This window comes from Ostrea edulis, chromosome 9 (assembly GCF_947568905.1).
Source record: "Ostrea edulis chromosome 9, xbOstEdul1.1, whole genome shotgun sequence".
Lineage (NCBI taxonomy): Eukaryota > Metazoa > Mollusca > Bivalvia > Ostreida > Ostreidae > Ostrea > Ostrea edulis.
The window spans coordinates 526780-546748 of record NC_079172.1 but is presented as its reverse complement, the minus strand read 5'-3'; the positions used below and the strand labels follow the sequence as shown (position 1 = coordinate 546748).

Genomic DNA, 19969 nt, shown 5'->3' with positions numbered 1-19969 from the left:
ATAAATATATATAAATTGAATTCATTTTCATTAAAAAAAAGAGTTTAATTGAATTAAATATCTATAAGAAAGTGTTTATCTAATTAATAAATTACGTCATGAACAACCCTTTTTCGGTGTTGATATATGTGCAGGATTGTCTCTATATATTTTTATTGTGACGCAAACATCTAGAGATTTCCATCGCCGATTTCTCATTATGACGTGCTGCCGCATCTGGGACCTTTTTTCGCAGTCACATATGCCTTCTCGTCCTCAAGGAAAGATGTCCCAAGAGAAAAAAAAAATGAAAAGGTTGGGAAGACTCACAATAGGGATTATGAAATAGAAATTTAAAACAAAAACAGTTTAGGTCATTTTATTCTAAATGGACTAGATGATTTCCGTGCCGGTAAAATTTAAAGAAACAGAAAATGTGTTTGGAAAATAAAAGCATCAAATAAATGACAAGCTTAAAGATTTTTTGGAGACAATTAAATATGTTTTAGTTCAAACTTAACGTTTGTAACTTAAATTAAGTACCGGTATCTAAATATGGAGAAACTATCAGTTAACGTCTTTCTGGAAAGTTGGTCGGGGCTAGTGGATGTAAGGTCAGGTCTAGTAAAAATCATTTGAAGTAGCCCGATTGGTCTAGTGCTCAAAAAAGTAAATGTCAAACCTTGCTATATATTTGTATGTAAAACTTGGATCCCCTATTGTGGCCCCATCCAATCCCCGGGGGCCATGATTTTAACAATTTAGAATCTGCACTTCCTAATAAAGCTTGTCTATAAATTTCATCCTTTCTGGCCCAGTGGTTCTTGAGAAGAAGATTTTTAAAAGATGCCACCAGAATTTCACATACTCTTAATTATCTCCCCTTGAAAAAGGGCATGGCCCTTCATTTGAACAAATCTGAATCCCCTTCACCCAAGGATGCTTTGTGACAAGTTTGGTTGAATTTGGCCTTTGGGTTCTGGAGAAGAAGTCGAAAGTGTGAAAAGTTTACAGACGGACGGACGACGGACAAAATGTAATCAGAAAAGCTCACTTGAAGCTTCGGTTCAGGTGAGCTAAAAATGAAAGCCCCACCTAAAATGGATCCAAATATATTTGATAGATTATGTTTCAAAAGTAGACCAAAATCCTAGTTGAAGGTCACAAGGTCAAAGGTCACGATATAAAATGAACTGTCTTGCCACAGGAAATATACATACAACATATAAAAGCTGTCATGTAAATTTGAACTTGTTTGGCCCAGTGGTTCTTGACAAGAAGATTTTTAAAGATTTTCCCAATATATTTGCATGTAAACTTTGATCCTAACCTATCCCTGGCCCCTGGGGCCATGATTTTCACAAAACTTGAATCTGCACTATGGCAGAGAGCTTACGTGTACATTTCAGCTCTTCCAGCTTAGTGATTCTTGAGGAGAAGGTTTTTAAATGACACCACCCTATTTTTGCATTTTCGGCATTATCTCTCCTTTGAAGGGGGCACAGCCCTTCATTTGAACAAATGTAAATCCCATTCATCCAAGGATGATTTTTACCATGTTTGATTGAAATTGGCCCTTTAGTTCTGGAGAAGATTTTAAAATTTGTCAGTGTAATTTCACTATTATCTTCCCTTGGAGAAGGATGTTGCCCCTCATTAGACCAAACTTGAATCCCCATCACCCAAATATTATTTGTTTGAAATTGGCCAAGTTGTTCTGAAGAAAATGAAAATTTGAAAAGTTTACAACGACGCAAATGACACACAACAGAAAGTTTTAATCAGAAAAGCTAACTAGAGCCTTCAATTTGCCTGTTACTTAGGGGCAAGTATCAAAAGATCAATGTTGGTTAAAAAAATAAATTCAAATAGTTAGGGGGAGGGGGGATAAAATAACCCATAAGTTCCTGTCATCCAACATTGATTACACTTTAGTGGAAAGAGAAAAATGACAATTAAGCTATTGTTAAAAACCACATAATAACATTACATTTTAATAAACATCTAATAGTTTTAATGTGCACTTTCAATTGTGAATAAAAAGTAGAAAATTACACAGAGTGTTATTTATAATCGTATGATTATACTTGTTAATCAATTAGTTTCAACATTCTAAAGGGGGGGGGGGGGGGGGGGTCTTGGTGAAAACTATTTGAATTTAGTTTTTTGTGAAACATTGAACGTTTGATCTCCCCCCCTTACTTGTGTGATATGTGATCAAAGGCTATTCAACAAGAGGCTCATGGGCCACATCGCTCACCCGAGTCACCTTGGCCCATGATTTTTACAAACTTTAATCTGCATTATGTCAGAAAACTTTCATGTAAATTTGTACTTTCCTGGCACAGGGGTTCATGAGAAGAAGATTTTCAAAAACCGTACCTATATATTCGCATGTAAAACTTTGATCCCCTATTGTGGCCCTACCCTACTCCTGTGGGTTTTGGTTTGAACAAAATTAAATTTGTACTGTTAGAAAGCTTTGATGTAAATTTCAACTCTTCTAGCCCAGTGATTCTTGAGAAGAACTTTTTAAACGACCCCACCCTATTTTAGCATTTTTGTGATCATTTCCTTTGAAGGGGGCATGGCCCTTCATTTGAACAAACTTAAATGATCTTCACCCAAGGATGCTTTTACCCCAAGTTTGGTTTGAAATTAGCCAGTGGTTCTGGAGAGGAAGTCAAAAATGTAAAAAGTTTACCGACGGATAGACAGATGACGGACAACAGGCGATCAGAATCAGGTGAGCTAAAACAGTTGAAATAAGCATTTTTTCCTTCTATAAAGTACATGTTCTGAGTGTCCTTGACTTTTCAAAAATGACCTTGAACCAAATGTCCCGTCCCAAGAACTATTGCTGATCAATTTCTGATGAATGGTTTAGGAGATGGGAATCAAAAACTGTTGAAATAAGGAACTTTTATTATCTGATCGACCTTGGCCTTTCCACAATGACCTTGATAGACTTTGGTCCACAAGTCCTTACCTGAACATTTGTGATCAATTTGATCAATTTCTGATGAAAAAGTTTAGGAGATATGAGGTGGAACAGACATGACAGAGAATGTATTAATGCTCCTCAAATTTTTTGGGGATCATAAAAGTTTACATAAGAAAGGACGGATGGACCACAGATAAGGGGAGATCAAAAAAGCTCATATGAGCTTAGATTTCAAGTGAACTAAAAAGGAAAACAAAATTACCAGCTCCATACAAAAGGCTATCTCCAAAAATGGATCAGATCTGATGGTAAGAGAACTGCTTTCTGCTTCTAAGAAATAGGATCTGCTCCATCAGCAGGGTGTCAACATCTTTTAAGGTCCAGAAAGCTGAAAAACCAAAGTAGCATTGAGTGCTGGAATCACCAGAAATCAGACAGGCAAGTAAAATTGTCTGCAAGTTGAAAATGCTCAGTAAATTTTTGGAAGAGAATTTTGTCAAGCGACTTTGTTTTCTGTTTCATGATAGAATATGAATAAGAACTCTGCAACGCAGGGCATATGCTTCCGTAATGAATTTATACTAGCTTTTCTATGAAGTCCAGTAGTGACCTTGACTTTTTGGACCCCAAAATCAACACATACAAATAATTTCAGATAAATTGTTAGAAACATACTTTATAACCTTAGAGTTTAATCCCAAAGAAGCCTTTAGGCCACATCACTCACCCGAGTCACCTTGCTCTTGGTCAGCTGTTTTGATTTTCAATTTTTTTTTTGTATTTTCAATCATTATTCCTATGAAATATGTTGACACTATTTTGTGGCCCCACCTAGCCCCTAAGTTCACGACATAAAGCAAACTTAAATTCACACAACACAAGAATGCCTCAATACCAATATGACTATTCTGTAAAACGTTCAGGTCATTATATGTATACAAAATGTGAAAGTCCTACCTAAACCGGTCAGTAGATGAAACTCTAATGTCAAGGTCACGAAGTGAAAGACTTTATGGCTATAAAAAAAGAATGCAAATATGAGAGCCCCATTGCTCATTATTTAAAAGTTATGAGGAAAGTTAAAATTTCAGACAGACAGGACAAAAACAATTCCACCCCATCCTTAGTCAGGGTCATAAAAAAACCTTGTTTTCACACAACTTGGGGACATTTGCATTTGGATATGATTTAGTGTGGCCCTGCTACTCTTGAACAGTCTTTGTTTTAATAAATTTTCTGCATATTACCATATAAAACTCTGATTTCATATTCTGCCCCCACCCTACCCCTGGGGTCCTTGCGTTCAACTTCAATTTGAATTAAATGCAGCTACTTGCATATTAATAGTGAGCGCAGTGCTCTGGCTCATACTGCACGCTCCAATGACTAAAGAGCACAGAATAATCCGAGCTAAATCTGAACCTTTAACTGAGGATCATCCCAGAAGTCCCTTGTCAAAAATGGCGGAAATCTCGATAAGTCACATTTTGGACTATATGAATTTCTTTGAAAGGATATGTTAAGATTCCTACAGAGACTTTAAGAATTGGGCGATATTCAGAGAGGAATGGTTTTCTGAGGGGTCGATTTGGAGAAGTTTCACTGTATTAAATTTCCCCTTTCAAGTTGACACGTTGCTTCATTTGAACAAACATGAATCCCCTTTTCCCAAGAATGTTTTGTGGCAAGATAAAAATCCCTCCCTGCTCAAAGGCCATAAGCGCCGAGCATAGACCTAAATTTTGCAGCCCTTCGGAATTGATGATGTCTCCATGAGTGAAATTTTGTTGAGGGGGGTGTTAAACGAATCGATATACAATCAATCGACAGACGACAATAACGAACGGGCAGATCAATAGCAAAAGATCACCTGAGTGACTAAGGTGACCTAACAATGCATTCCTGGTGAGTCAGGTACATAGAATCTACTGGTAATATAAAGAGAAGATAACGAACAGTGATCATGCAATTTTCATAAATTCCACAAATTATACAAAATTAAGAGAATGACAATTTATACTTATAGGTATATATTATAATTGTAAGTAAACTGAGGCAATACATGTGGTTATGTCTTTAACTAGTAACCGTAGTCAAATTCAGAAAATTCAAACAGCATTATAACTCTAAACTTAGATGATTTGAAAGTGCTGCATTGTAATTCATCTAGTCTAAGGGAGATAACTGTAATATCTGCTTTCATGCTCTCTACAGTCTGAACTTATATAATTGAATACTTCTCTTGAATCTTCTTTGGAAAATTCCCATAGATTACTACATCTCAGCAAGATCACAGTTATATTTATTAAAGCGTTCAGCCTCAACCAGCACTCCAGCAGGTAATGATGGGCTGAGGAAAAGTCATATATCCAGCATCAACCACTGTCTCTACAAATATCCAGCAATATGTTATGAATTAAACTTCAGAATGTAAATGAGGCTAATATGAGTCACAAATATTGCCAGCTAGTGAACGTCAAGACCATCAGGAAAAATGAGTCTCCATGTGACACCCTTGTCTAGAGCAATAGGTAACCACTGACCTGGACAGTGCTGCTGGTAGTGTTGTACTGATAATCAGAAAACATCGATTAACGACGAAAAAAAGCTACCGATTCCGATGATCGATTATTTTTTTTCATAATCGATCATCGGATCCACACATCTCATAGAGCGCATTCCGGAATTAGACCGTTTCTGTTATCGTTTTACCTGTGCCAGGGACAAAAATGGCGTCAAACAATGGAATATATGATCACCCGGGCGTGAAAAAGAAGTCAGAAGTATGGAAGTATTTCGGATTTCGGAAGGTAGACATCAATTTACCTCCAAGTAAAACGAACCTAAATCTAAATAAAGCCGTGTGACGTATATGCTAAAAGGAATACACCAACACTGGTAAGTTTATTTTTTCATACTTTGACATGTGGCGCGCATTTTTTAGTGCAACACACCAGAATCATGTGCACGATATTCTTGTTTCAAATGTATAATATTTTTTCTATCATATACATTGGTGATTTATTCAGTGTGCCATAACTATCAGTTCTTACAATCGCATCATATGCAACTTGATATTAAATTCCGAATTTTCTTGAACGTACTTTACTATATTCTAGTATTAAATACCTAGTATCTTTTATCTTTTTCTTAATATAACTCCCTTTATCTTAGTAAATTGATAAGTTCCCTTTACAGGAAATACTACAAATTTCCGTGCACATCTGGATAGTGAACATAAACAGCAGACACAGAAGACTGTCTTAGTGATAAAATGTGCGTAGGAGAAAGCAGTTTCACAAGATGATATGGCTTATGAAGAGACCAGACGTTACCTGGGGATTGCACTGAAAGAAGATGACAAAGGGCTCACAGCTCTAGAGTGGAGGCAGAAAAATGAAATGTTTTCCCCCAGAATAGCAGTTCTTGCAAAAAAGAGTTTATGTGTTCAAGCTAGTAGTGTGCCATCAGAGAGAGTATTTTCTCTTGCTGGTGGGTTGGTGTCAAAAAAGAGAAGTAGGTTGAATGCAGATAATGTAGATTTGTTTATTTTTTTGAGCAAAAACATGAGTATATTTTGGTGAGAGATTGAATGGTATTATGCTTAAGTCAGAGACAGTAGAGATTTAGATTAAAATGCTGAGTTTTACATCATACTGGTGTTTAGTTTACCTTGCTATTTCTCTCCTAGAAAGAGCTGTTAACTATTTGTTTAAGAAATGTAATGCTTTGTATTGAATAAAAAACAAATCTGCACTAGTACTTTTTTATGTTTTAATTTTGAATAATATATAGTTAAATTTCCATCTCTGATCTCCGTGTAAGATTCAATATGGATATGCATCTCACCTTCCAATGGCATCCATCATAATTATGAGCTAGTTATATATCCAACTATCCAACCAGCACAAAGCTAAGGTGATTATGAACTATAAGGTGCTTATATAGAAAGTGCAAAAGCATCAAGACAACATAGAAAACATCATATTGAGTTATTGATATTAGCTAATTGATATATAATTGAAGATTTTTTAAAAAAAACAAACCTACAAGATTATGCTTTATATAGTAAAAATGTAACATCCGATTATAATCGGAAAATCGCATCGGAAGCAGCAACCGATTCTAACCGATGATCGATTATAAAAGTGAACCGATGTCCCATCACTAGCTGCTGGTCAAGCGGCAGATTCCATCTACCAGGGCGGGCTTCTGAAAAAAAAACCATTGACACCTGTCACTAGTCCAAGAGCATAAACATGAGTTCAACAAGAGGCCCAGGGCCACATCGCTCACCTGAGCCACCTTGGCTCACATTTAAAGATTTTTTCTATATATTTGTATGCAAAACTTGTGACCCCATCCTACCCCTGCGGCTATGATTTGATCAAACTGAAATCTGAAATATGTCAGAAAGCTTTCAGGTAAATATCAGCTTTTTTGGCTCAGTGGTCCTTGAGAAGATTTTTAAAGATTTTTCTATATATTGGCATTTAAAAATTTGATCCCCTATTGTAGCCCCATCCAACCCCCGGGGGCCTTGATTTTAACTAACTTGAATCTGTATTATATCAGGAAGCTTTGAAGTACATCTCAGCTTTTCTGGCTCAGTGGTTCTTGAGAGGAAGATTTTGAAAGATTTATCCTATATATTTGTATGTAAAACTTTGACCCCCTATTGTGGCCCCATCCAACCACCGGGGGGCCATGCTTTGAACAAACTTGAATCTGCATTATGTCAGGAAGCTTTCATGTCAATCTCAGCTTTTCTGGACCAGTGGTTCTTGAGAAGAAAATTTTTAAATGACCCCACCCTATTTTTGCATTTTTGCGATTGTCTTCCCTTTGAAAGGGACATGGCCCTTCATTTGAACAAACTTGAAAGCCCTTCACTTAAGGATGCATTGTGGCAAGTTTGGTTGAAATTGGCGTAGCGGTTCTTGAGAAGAAGTCGAAAATGTGAAAAGGTTACGACGACGACAGACAACGAACAAAAGGACCAGAGCCACAAACCCCATATTATGGCCCTTAAAATATATAAAAATGAAAGTAAGTGTTGAATAGGAGTATTGGTGTTATAAATATGTATCAGAATCCGGGGCTTAAAAAAACATGTTAGATTTTAAAAATAGGAGCACAACTAAAGCTGTATACATACTAGAACCGGATATGGTACCGTATTTCGGTCATTTTCCACCAAAAACTGGTTATTTTGTAAAGGTTTTGTCATACTGGTTTCATCTCGCCCAAAATATTTAAAGTATTTTTATAATATACACCTTTTCAATTGACCATAAATGCAAAAATATTTTAGGGCGAGCTATGAGCACTATTTTTATTTTTAAAAAAAACGATATTCCGGATTGCTGAAAAATATTACGGTTATAATGCGCTAGTGGTGGTAAACTTGAATTTTACAGAAAATATGGCTGGTTTAAGTATCTTATGGAGAAGGAAACTACGTTTTTTATTTCGTGTCATGTATATGTACATAGGTCATTTTAGTTCGGTGTTTATTTTTAAAGCAAGGGAAATTCCCTCACTTAATAATAGTTTTCGGTTGCAGCTTGTTTTGTCCTTTTACTATAGATGTTCATTTTCAATACCTAGTTGTTTTCATCTTTTAAAGTCGTTCACAATACATCTTCATTGCATCGTTGCTTAAAAACTGTGTACAATTTTGGTAGTTTTACATTATTATCATAAACATTATCATTGAACGAAACGACAGTTACCGAAACTGTTAGGCCTAGTGACTGAAATGAACATGGCGCGGCGTCTTCTTTCACTTTGGGATATCGGAAAATATTCAGGCTTCACGCAAGTATTCTTGTATGGTACTGATATCATATCGAATAATTTTTGCTCTATTTATTTTACAAAAGTGTTACTACGCAGCTTTAGACTGTCAACATTTGAAATAACTGTTTTATTTAACCTAACTTTACGTACATTGGGAGCAAGTCCTTCTTTGATTTACAGTACATCCAAGTTTCGGGCTGAATATTAGCATGACCTGGTCAGGCAAAAAGGAATTCAAAATAACAGATTTAAACTACAACATGACTTACCATAGCATGCAGCATTGCCGCTAGCTGCAATAATGTAGCCCTATCCTATTTTTTTTACTCTGACGTTTTCGGGATAGGGCTACAATTCCATAGGATCTCCGTAATGGTGCAAAATAATTTTATGAATAACCGATAATAAACTCTGTGTATTAGTCTCAAATGTTGTTTACACCAAAAGGAGTACCAACTTTGTGCTCGGGCATGTCTAATAAAGGTGTTTTTCATTAAATATTATGTACAGCATGCAAAATTCTTCGTCTGCTCCGCCATGCTTGTTATCGCGAGATCTCGTAGGTGGATCTAATGAAAAACCAAAACATTGACAATCAGCGCGAAAATGTAGTTACTCGAGCCACTTCGACAAAGAAAGGAAAATCATATTGTTGCAGAAAGAATTTACACTCTGCTGTTCGGTTTTTAACTTGATATTAAATTCAATACCGACGAAATAGCTTTCGCCTCCATACTTGTCCATTGATGTAAATACTACCTTATATGGCATATGCAAATGACTTGACAATCGGAAGTTGAAACTTCAGTACATCCAACATGGCGCACAAATATGAATCGAGAAATTGGAATTTATCGAAATTGTTGAAAACGGTAGAATAGAGCCTCACAAATCTTAAGTTGCAGGTTGTAAATTTATATATTGACTAAGAAACATAGAATATCATTTTATTTACATAAAGAAAGTCAGGAAATGTTTAGAATGAGCGCAAATGTTGCGGGAGTGAATCACTCCCGCATTTGCACCATTACGGAGATCCTAAGGAGTTGTAGCCCTCTCCCTAAAAAAAAAAAAAAAAAAAAAAAAAAAAAAAAATAAGAGAGGGCTACATTATTGCAGCTACATTGCCGCCAGTTAAATCCGACAGTAAATTATGTATGCAATTCATAGATAGCGATCCACATGTTATCGATGAGACATGACGTCATCTGTTGTAAGATATTCATGACGCATTTTATGCTTCGATAGGCGGATCAAGTAACCCCCATATGAAAATACTCGATATACTGGTTTTGTTTTGTTTTGATTTCACATATGATATCGTTGTACATGTCATGAGTTTTTTATTTTCTATTTTTATGTAACTTTACTTGTAAACAAAGACTGTGCGTTTTGTTTTTTTGTTTGGGGGGGGGGGGGTTTAAGACAGTACAGTATTTATAAATTGTGCATGTTTGATTTCGTTGATTTTCAATTTCATGGCCTAGTTCGAAGGCCTATCAACGTATCAGTGTTCCATTGTCCAATGTAAAATTAGAAAAGGAAAAATAGTGTCGTCTTGGTTGTCAAGGAGGTGTGTCCCAATGCCAAGTTACATTTAAACAATATAAACAAATATTTTTTTCAGCGTGCTCAACAAATCAAATTGCGTGATACAAGTAAAATTAAATTATGACAGACGGACTGAATGCTATATTATATATGTTTTGCCAATTAATAAACTGGACATGTGTTGTGCCAATAAATATATCTTAATTTAATAATCCAGCCTACAATAGCAACAGGAAATTGTGCTTAAATTGTCCAATCTTCAAAACCTTAAATTGTGTACATGTGTGTGGTGGCGGTGGTGGTTTTCATCCACTCAAACTGTCCCAATCCCCCTCCCAAATTCAATTTCTTTAAGTGTGCAGTGGATAGATCGCCACATGGACCCATCCAAGTCTACTGTAAGGATGTTTTAAAATATCGGTTTCAAATGCAGTTAGTTCACACACATATATAGACAACATTATTTGACGATTTGCATTTTAGTTGCTTATATTCATACACGCTATACAACAGTACTGAATCTATGACTGTGAGAGAGAGAGAGAGAGAGAGAGAGAGAGAGAGAGAGCACACCAGTAATTGTATACAGGTACGGGAAGTTTAATCAAATCTTAAATGTACAATATCATTCTTATTAATTAACCATTCCACTTCATTCTGATATATTTAATTTCTCTTTTTTCCATGTTAAGACTGCCCCCCCCCCCCCTCCCTTTTTTAAACCGATGTTACGTGCCTAGCTATCTAACGCCCTCTCAGTCAAAAATGAAATAAATATAAAATCTATATTACTACAACTTCATTGGATTTACTAGACTTTTTTTTTACCACCGTAATACATGTTTATGCAAGCGGACAATCTAGGCATTTTAAAGAAAATTTCCATCTTCGATAGCAAAATGTGTTCAGCCCACGAAGAGCAGAATCGACCCAAAACCCATGGCAAGCGAAGATGATTTTTGCCCCCATTTTCGGGTGTTATAACTGATATAAAAAAATAGTATGTTCTATAACTTTCATTCAGAAGACGGGTAAGTTCGTGAGTCACTGAATAAACAAAAAATTGTCCGCATTCTTATTTCAATCGCGTTGTCAACTGTACACTTTTTGATATTTCTACACTACCTGTAAACATGTAGACAGCGGATCTAAATCATCTAATATTCTTAATTACAATGAAAATTATACATTAAAATACATGTGGTGCACTAATATAAATGTCAATCTTTTAAAATAATCGCACAAATAAACCAATGCTTTTACTTGTCATTTTATGGTCCACATTTCTTTGAGCTGATATAATTCATGCTATTTAACAAATTGAAATCAATGTCAATTTATACCATGTGATATTCGTTTGTTCATTTTCAAAGTCAAATGGTCCTTCTCTTGGTGAACTCGTGCTGCTCGTGCTGTGAGACAATGTGCGACTAACGCGTACAGGTGTTAGTGTACGGGATGTCGAGAATTTGGGCGTTTCATAAAGGTGTGAACGTCTGCGGGGAAGTCTGCATACGGATATATATCAATATCTTGATATATCTATATACAAGAAATAATCCCGATTTACAAACATGTTGAGGTTTCTACTTAGAGATAATTAAAATCCATTTAGTGACACTGTCCACTCTATATCTGCTTCAAACATATAAACGTGGAAAGTTAATACAGAATGGACGTCATAAGTTAAGGGTAATTAAGATGAATTGTTTCGAATAGCAAACTCCAACATGTAAACAATTTAAGTAAGTTATCAAATCAGTATGGTAATTCTTTAAAGATAGACAGTGAAGGTACATTTTTAAAAATTAAATTACTATTTTAAATTTACAGTAATATATATCATTAAATGATATGAATATATACAAGTCGCCGTTTTATACGTTTTAATTTTCACCCACTAATATTTCGCTTAGTATTTTTTTTTTATCACACGAAGGTGCACGGTGGCACGAAGGAGGCACAGATGTCAGATCTCCGTGGACTTAAATGTCTACCTCGCTCAGAAAATTAAGACTTCAGAGGTGCCGACAATTTTCAAGGTCCACCGTGTTTTATTTTTAAAAAAAATAGTTTTAAAACTCCATTTTTGTAATTAGTTACTATAATAACTCAAGTTTAATCAAAATTATACAGTTGTCTCTCTTTTTTTTTTATCCTCAATTATATCAATTTTAATGGAAGTTGATACAAATAGATATATGCAACTTGAAAATATAAACTCGTCTTTAAGATAGACGGTAAAACAATACTGTTTGCTGTGGTCCTTTCACTGCAAGGAATTTTAATTTTTGATCACGATTTTTCAATTATGTCCAATACAGCGGGGAAAAAATTGTAGTGTTATGTAGTGGGAGGGGGGGGTGGGGGGGGGGGGGGGGTGGGGCAATATATCACAAATTTAAACATCGTGATAGAAAATATACAAGTTCCTAGTATTTTAACAGTTGTGATTTACAATTAGAATAAGCCCCAAAAATATATATTAACCTATGCATCCATTATTTGTGTATTACACTGTGATTCTCATAACGTCAACATCATGACGTTATATAGTTTTTCTGTTGAAAAACAACACAAAGTTTAAACGACTGTAAAACGAAAACTAGAAAAGATATTGTTATAAAATAAATTGTTCTATGACCTATAAATCCTAGAGCATCAACTGTGAAAGTCTCATTTATTTTGGTGAAAGGGGCAATTTTAGTACTTTGTGGCTCTGGTCCTTTGATCAGAAAAGCTTACTTGAGCCTTTGGCTCAGGTGAGCTGAAAAGCATCAAGTATAGGTCCCCATTTTTGCCAAAAAATACATGCAACATAAAACAAAACCTGTATATACATGTATAACAATAATACATGTATCTGTATTTTAATTACTTATAAAGAGTCAGACTTCTGAATCCTGTTTGTAATTCTACTTACCATCAACTGTTCGAAGGCCGATTCTGAATACCCGTAATTTCAGTTGGATTGTAGGAATGCGGTAAATTGAGTACTGCTGCCTGCCGACTGACCAGACTTCAGTCACCACCTATAGGGGAAAAAACTCACATGATTAATGAACAGATTTGATATATATTTTCAATAGTATGTTCCTATTGCGATTAAAGAGCTTGAAATATTAGAATAATGAACTGCGTTTCATCTACTACATCTAGATATGCATATGCCCTACCATGGAACAAGATCCCGATGAATGTAAAAACATAACAATATAAACAAGAGGCCCAGTGGCCACATCGCTCACCTGAGCCACATTGGCTCTGCTGTTGTTCAGGGTCAACACCAAAGTATAACAAGGTCTTGCCATAAACATGATAAAGAATTCATATTCAAAACAGTGCTCCAAGTCACATCTACTATCAGGTCGCAAAATGGCCACCTAGAAAAATTTCTGGTCGCCATTTTCATATTTCTAGTCACCATGTTCAAAATTTCTACTCGCCATGGTAAAAGAATTTGTAAATAAGGTCTACAAGTTGTTTTTTTAATTTGAATATCTTTCAAGAAAAAAATCAACACCCATGTATGCGATTTGTTTGTTTTATTTTTAAACTGAATAGAAATGTGCTGTGAAACATGCTGGATGCTAACAAGTCAAGTATTTACTCTGGCAAAAGTTGTATTGCATTGGGCCATCCTGTATATTTTACAGTACGCTTCTGGGGAAGAAAACCCAGTGTTCCACACAAGGATTTACTTTAAAGTCCTCAACCAGAAAACTGACACGGTCAGCAAGGGCCCCGCCGAGGGTTATTAGAGGAAAGTGACATCTGTATTTGATATAGCAATGTTTGGGGCTGGTATATATGTTAGAATTAATAATATATAAAGAGACATTGGAATGCCAATTTGTGAAAAAAGAATCATGAAGCATATTTTTGAGAGACTTATATGCAATTTAAATTACTTCTGTTTGACACACTCATGACATCCACTCAAACACAACAGAGTGCAACAAAATCCCATTGTAATAGGGGACCCAAAATGGATAACTGGTACAAAATATGGTTCATACTATTCGAAAAGGATTATGAATTTGACATATTGATGTCTTGGAAAAGGAAATTCTGACATCGGGGCTCTAAGCGTTTTCAAACACATTGTCATTTGATAAAAGTGTTCTACATTTTTAAAAACAGAGATTAATATGTCTTTACATACATAGGTGAGAAAGTTTCCATTATTCCTAGCCGAGACATACCATGTATGCGCAAAAAATGCATAAGCAAATATCAAAATACTCACATAGAAAATGTGGACGAAGCGCAGCAAAACACGCCATTTCGAGATTTTCACCGACGAAAGCTCGGTAACAGTAATGAATAAGGTACACTCATTTTGTATCTATTTTGTGACTTTCTTTATCAAAATGAACAGTTCTCTAATGTGTAACGTGCAATTGCTACATAATTCAATAACTTGAAGCATGAAGCAGTTTCACTTTGCAACCGGATATAGGAAATTTTATTTCGTATTCCGATCCCGATCGAAAGTTGTTGACTGGGAATGACGTGTTTTAATTCAATATACATGTAACATGAAGCATTTTTTATATTACATTAAAAAAAAAAACAAATATATACACATACACAAAATTTGAAAACTGTACGATAAAAACTGTTTGAGTTATCGTGTCACAAAGAAAGTGTTGACGGACAGACAGACGGACGGTCGAACGGACGGACAATGTGATTACTATAGGGCTTCCCGCATTTCATGCGGGGCCCTAATAAGTGGGCCTTCACTGCTTATGCGAATAAGAGCTTCTACTTTTGTTGGATATTTTACTGAACAATCAGTACCAGCATCAATAAGAACACTACATCCCGAGTTTGTAATTGTCTGTGAAAATTAGCTGCAACAGTTGCCTCGCTCGACTTACTGCTAATAATGCAGTCACGGACAAGACGTGTATCTTACTGTTACCGTGAATAGTCACAGTTCCACATTTGAAAGATGTACACCAGGTCGTGGTGAAATCGGACAACGGGTGTCCAGAAATGGTGGACGTTGCTGGCTGATTGGCCTCACAAATTCTGCAAAACATTTTGCAATCTCTATATCAACCATGAAAATGCCTTATCAAGACTGAGGTTCTTCCTTTACTTTTGCATTTTTCTTTAGACACAGAGTGATTAAGAAAAATAATAAAAACGCAAAAAAATTGATGGAATTCGGCCGAATCAAAAACATTATTTCTTAAATCTTTTTTTTTTTTCACATCTAAAAATAAGAACTACTTATGAATCTATTCCCTTGGCTCTTCCGGTAATGCAAACCATGATGACACCCCCTCCCCCCACCCTAGGGTTCGAAATTAACTTTTTCAAGCACTAGTCCGTACGGACTAGTCACTGTTGATGTTCACTAGTCCGCAAAACATTTCACTAGTCCGTCCAGTACATCATATTAAATTATCTTCATTTTATTCAACAGTATTTAATGAAACCAAACACATCACAGTTGCAATCAATTTAATTTCTGACACGTACAGAAGAAAGAGACCACCATATTTTATTTCGCATTCAAGATCTTCAGAAGCATACATTATTAACCTCCGAATTAATCCTTTTATAAACATCCATAAGTGCATTCGAGATCGACATTCCTGTTGTTTTGGTGCTCAGATCTAAGAGCCACAGGAGTTCGAAATTTTATCAATAAAGTCAATAAAATTCACTCGATTGACCAAGTCATGAGCTATAGTGTTATGAACTACTGTGTTAGAGTCGCGAATGACAAGAACATGTGCATACAAACGTGCATGTTCTCAGACCACACTACTTGCAATTCTTGCACCTAGAACACGTTCTCGTGATGTGTACTCAGCGTTCGGAATCGGCAGGAATTTGACAATTTGTGCATGTTCGAAGAACGGCAGTCTCGAATGCACTCCATGTGTTTGGAAGCTCAGGATGTCATAGTCACGCAAACTCTTAACCATGCAGGTAATTAATCGACCATAAGTTCAAACATCTAAGAGACTCGGACAAATCTTGCTAAAAATCTTTACCATATTCAAGATTGATTTCCGGATTTTCACTAGTCCGTACGGACTAGTGCTATAGAGAGTTCACTAGTCCGACACGTTTTTACTAGTCTCGGACTTACGGACATGAGTTAATTTCGAACCCCCCCCCCCCCCCCCCCCCCCCCCACTGATAACCAGCCATGACACTTCATGACTGAAAAATCATTAATTATAATTCTAGTTTTGTGAATAAATTTCAATGTATCCTTACAAAAACAGTGGAGAGGGTCTCAAATATGTTGCAATTTATTCAATATTATTTGAGAGTGCTGAAATATTTCATCATTGTGTTACAACTAGGATTATGTACAATATTATAAATTTTGTTCAAATTTTCTCTACTAAAGCATGCCATTGCTACAAGGAGATTATTATATGAATTTCATTTTTAAAAATCAAATAGGTGTGTATTAGTGACTTGGAAAGATAGAAAGTAAAAATAAGGAAAGCAGCCTCTATTTTCGAGAGTATACAGTTCAGAACAAGTCACGGGTCAAAGGTTAAGTAAGTCACCGTGAAGGCGGCAGAAATAAAATGTATAGGTATAAAAATATTTCAATCCCATTCATGTATAAGTTTTATGTTTTAATGACTTGATATAAAACCATGGGAGAAAACTAGAATGGGCTGTTTCTGCTGCCTAATTTCAGTCATATACTGAGTATTTGGCAAATAGATATTGTTTAAATTAAACCTAACGAAAGCATGAACATTACAAAAATATGTACATACCTACGTAGCTGCGCTCACTCAAACGGTAGCACCGTCAACATATTATTGATTATCACACTTGAAACAACAGATGCATTGCTCGACTGCCCCTGATACAATTCTACAAACATACAGTTTACCAGAGGACGGATCATCTAGGGACGGATCAACTGTGGGACGGATAAACCTGACACCGGATGGTCTGACATGGATGCAATTCGAGGAGTTCCGATTGACATGGATGGCATTCAACCGTCCGAATTTACTCTTACTTTACTCTGACATGAGGCTGTGAATATTTTGGCTTTAATGATTAATTTGTTTTAAAGTTTTCTTTTTTCTATTTAAGTAACAAAAACGCTGACCGGTAAATATTTGTTCAAAACAGTCAATTTCATCTATTCACTGAATACAATATTTTCCGTTCCATTTTCTGTTCCGCGTTTTAGCAACACCCATGAAATTTGAAAAACTCGCCTGTCGGAGTGTCCTGAATATTTCTTTCATGCAACTCAGGCAAAACCAAATAACCAGAGGAATCTAAATAAATGGTACCTACGTGTAACAGTACTGTACCCGCCAGTCATTTTCGCTAAGTACCCGCAAATATAAGCTTTCTGTCTGATCACGCTGATTCGGCATCCATCTTTGTTTCCGCTGCAAGTGTCTTCTGCTTCATCAAGAAAGACAACTCTTGTTTTAACAATCGCACACTCTCGGGCCTTTCCGGCAAGTGAAATACAACACATTCATATTCCCGAGCTTACGGAATGACCCGAGAAGTTCCTTTCAAGATTTTTTTTTTTTTTTTGTTGGTGGCGGATCAAGAAAATTTTGCAACCAAAGAGAAGGAAGGGGAGATCTTTTTCTATGACCCCCCCCCCCAACTACCATAACCAAAGGAGGTTGGGGTACACGTACTCCCGTATCTTTTAGATCCGCAAACATAAATTCTAAAAAATCTAAATTTTATAGGCTATAACATCTAAATATAAATTGAAAAAAAAAATGTCAGCGTACATTTTCATTCTTGACACCCCTCCCCCATTTCAGGTTTGCTCCTATATATGTGTAATCTTCAATATATTTTCATTTCTACAATAGCGGATCTGGACCTGTTTTTTTTTAATGAGCGAGATGCGACCCAAGTGTGTACCTTTTTCTCCTACCCCCCCCCCCCCCCCCTTCCACTGTAAACGTGGAGATCCCAAAATGGCAAAAATGGACTATTTAAAAAACAAACATAGGTGCATGCCTATAAACAAAATTGATATGGTTTTTTTTAAATCAAGCCCCGCTACTCCCCCCCCCCTCCCCTCCCCATCCACCCCGTCCGGCTAGATCCGCCACTGCTGTACAACAATATGCGATCAAGAGAGTAATTCATGCACTTTTTTGTATAGAAATATAATCAAGTGGCGTAGCGACCTTTACACAACAGCCCAAATGAATACACAGAATTTTTATTGTTCATCTTTTATAGATCCCTTTTGTTTTTTATAATTTTAATGTCATACTATCAATTCAAAGCAATATCAAATCATTTTTAAAAAAAAAAAGTCAAACCAAAACTCGAGAAAGTTTCTGAGGTCAGTATAATTCAATTTGTGGAAAAAAAGGAAAGATTTCATACAGAAAATTGAGACGGACTGTTTGATTTTCGTTCGAGGTAATTTGATCAATAATTATCTAAATTATGTTTCTAAAAGTAGAATGAGATATTTTTATTTTCTAATTTGCTTAGAGATTATTTATTTTTTGGGTGTTTTTTTTTTTATTCATTTTACTTTCCTTTGGATATGACCTTAAAAAAGTAGATCCCACGTCGCGGCAGGCGTTGACACGCTAAAGAACCCTCGCTACTACGACCCTGAGCGCTAAGTATAGGTCTAAATTTGTGGTACTTCACGTACAGCTGGTGACATCTCAAAAGGAGTGAAAAATTCTCGACAGAAAATTTAATTAATCAGTCAATGTTCACTTCCCCGTCTTCATAAGTTTGAATGTTTTGAGAATCAATAACGTATGTTATTATTGATATCAAACATCAAATCTATTTTGTTACATATTCCACAGAAATATTTTTAAAAACTGAATACCTTTAAACATCGGAATATTTTATTTATTATCTATAGGGAATAAATAATGCGATATTCAGGCCATTTAAAAAAAAACAAACTTGGACTGCATTTTCGGCCGTCACCCTCCAGGTCTCCATCATCGCATTGTTTTGGGTTGGGTCAAGGACATTTTCCTCGACTCCCTGGGGTCTTACGGCACCCCATTCTTAAGGTATTCCATAACGCGTCATACCACTGCAAAACGCCACCGTTTTAAATAAGATAACCGTTGTATCTACATAAAAGGATCAACATTGAAATAGACAATTTTAACTGGAAATATATAATGATAAATTAATAAATTTTGCCAATAAACTACGGAACGCTTGCTTTAAAGTTACTGCTTGCACCTTTAATTTTGTTTCATATTTAAGGTGAAGTCCGTAAGCTATGATAGAAATTTACTTGACTAGTACACATCGTAAAATGAAAGCTTTCGTTTTCGATAAACTACCCTGAAATTGCAGAAAGAAAGTAAATTGGCGGATGTAAGACAATTTTCTTCTTCGTTTAAGGACAACTTAATATAGTACGATATGAAGTAAACCCGTTGTTTATCGACGTTTCATTTTGATCTTACAAAAGAAATAAGTTTTGATTATTGTTGAATAAATCAAATATGCCTGATCGTTTCTTCAATCCGTGATTTTAGTCTTGCATCAACCATATGGACATTTCCAGAACGAAGCGAGACAACGTCATACCAATCGAGCGTTCTAGGGTCTCTCCGGCAAGCCGAGACGATGCGATTGGTTAACAATATGACCAGCATAAAATATGTGTAGGTTTTGAGTGATTTCTATACTTACAATAGTTTTGACTAGGTC

At 35.8% G+C, this 19969-nt stretch overlaps 1 long non-coding RNA gene across 4 annotated transcripts in view; it reads right to left on the bottom strand.

Annotated features, from left to right (window-relative positions):
• Window positions 1-17829, bottom strand: part of LOC125657458 (uncharacterized) — a 30861-nt gene extending 13032 nt beyond the window's left edge. Inside the window, exons 1-4 of one of the 4 annotated variants that reach the window (XR_008798300.1) lie at window positions 17582-17829; window positions 13200-13308; window positions 3881-7135; window positions 3186-3311 (exon numbers count right to left, since the gene is read on the bottom strand). This is a non-coding gene — a long non-coding RNA (uncharacterized LOC125657458). Of the gene's footprint in view, window positions 1-3185; window positions 7136-13199; window positions 13309-14525; window positions 15317-17581 lie in introns of all 4 variants that reach the window. The other 3 variants (XR_008798302.1, XR_008798301.1, XR_008798299.1) reach the window with 3 other exon arrangements.
• Between the last annotated feature and the right edge of the window lie 2140 nt (window positions 17830-19969).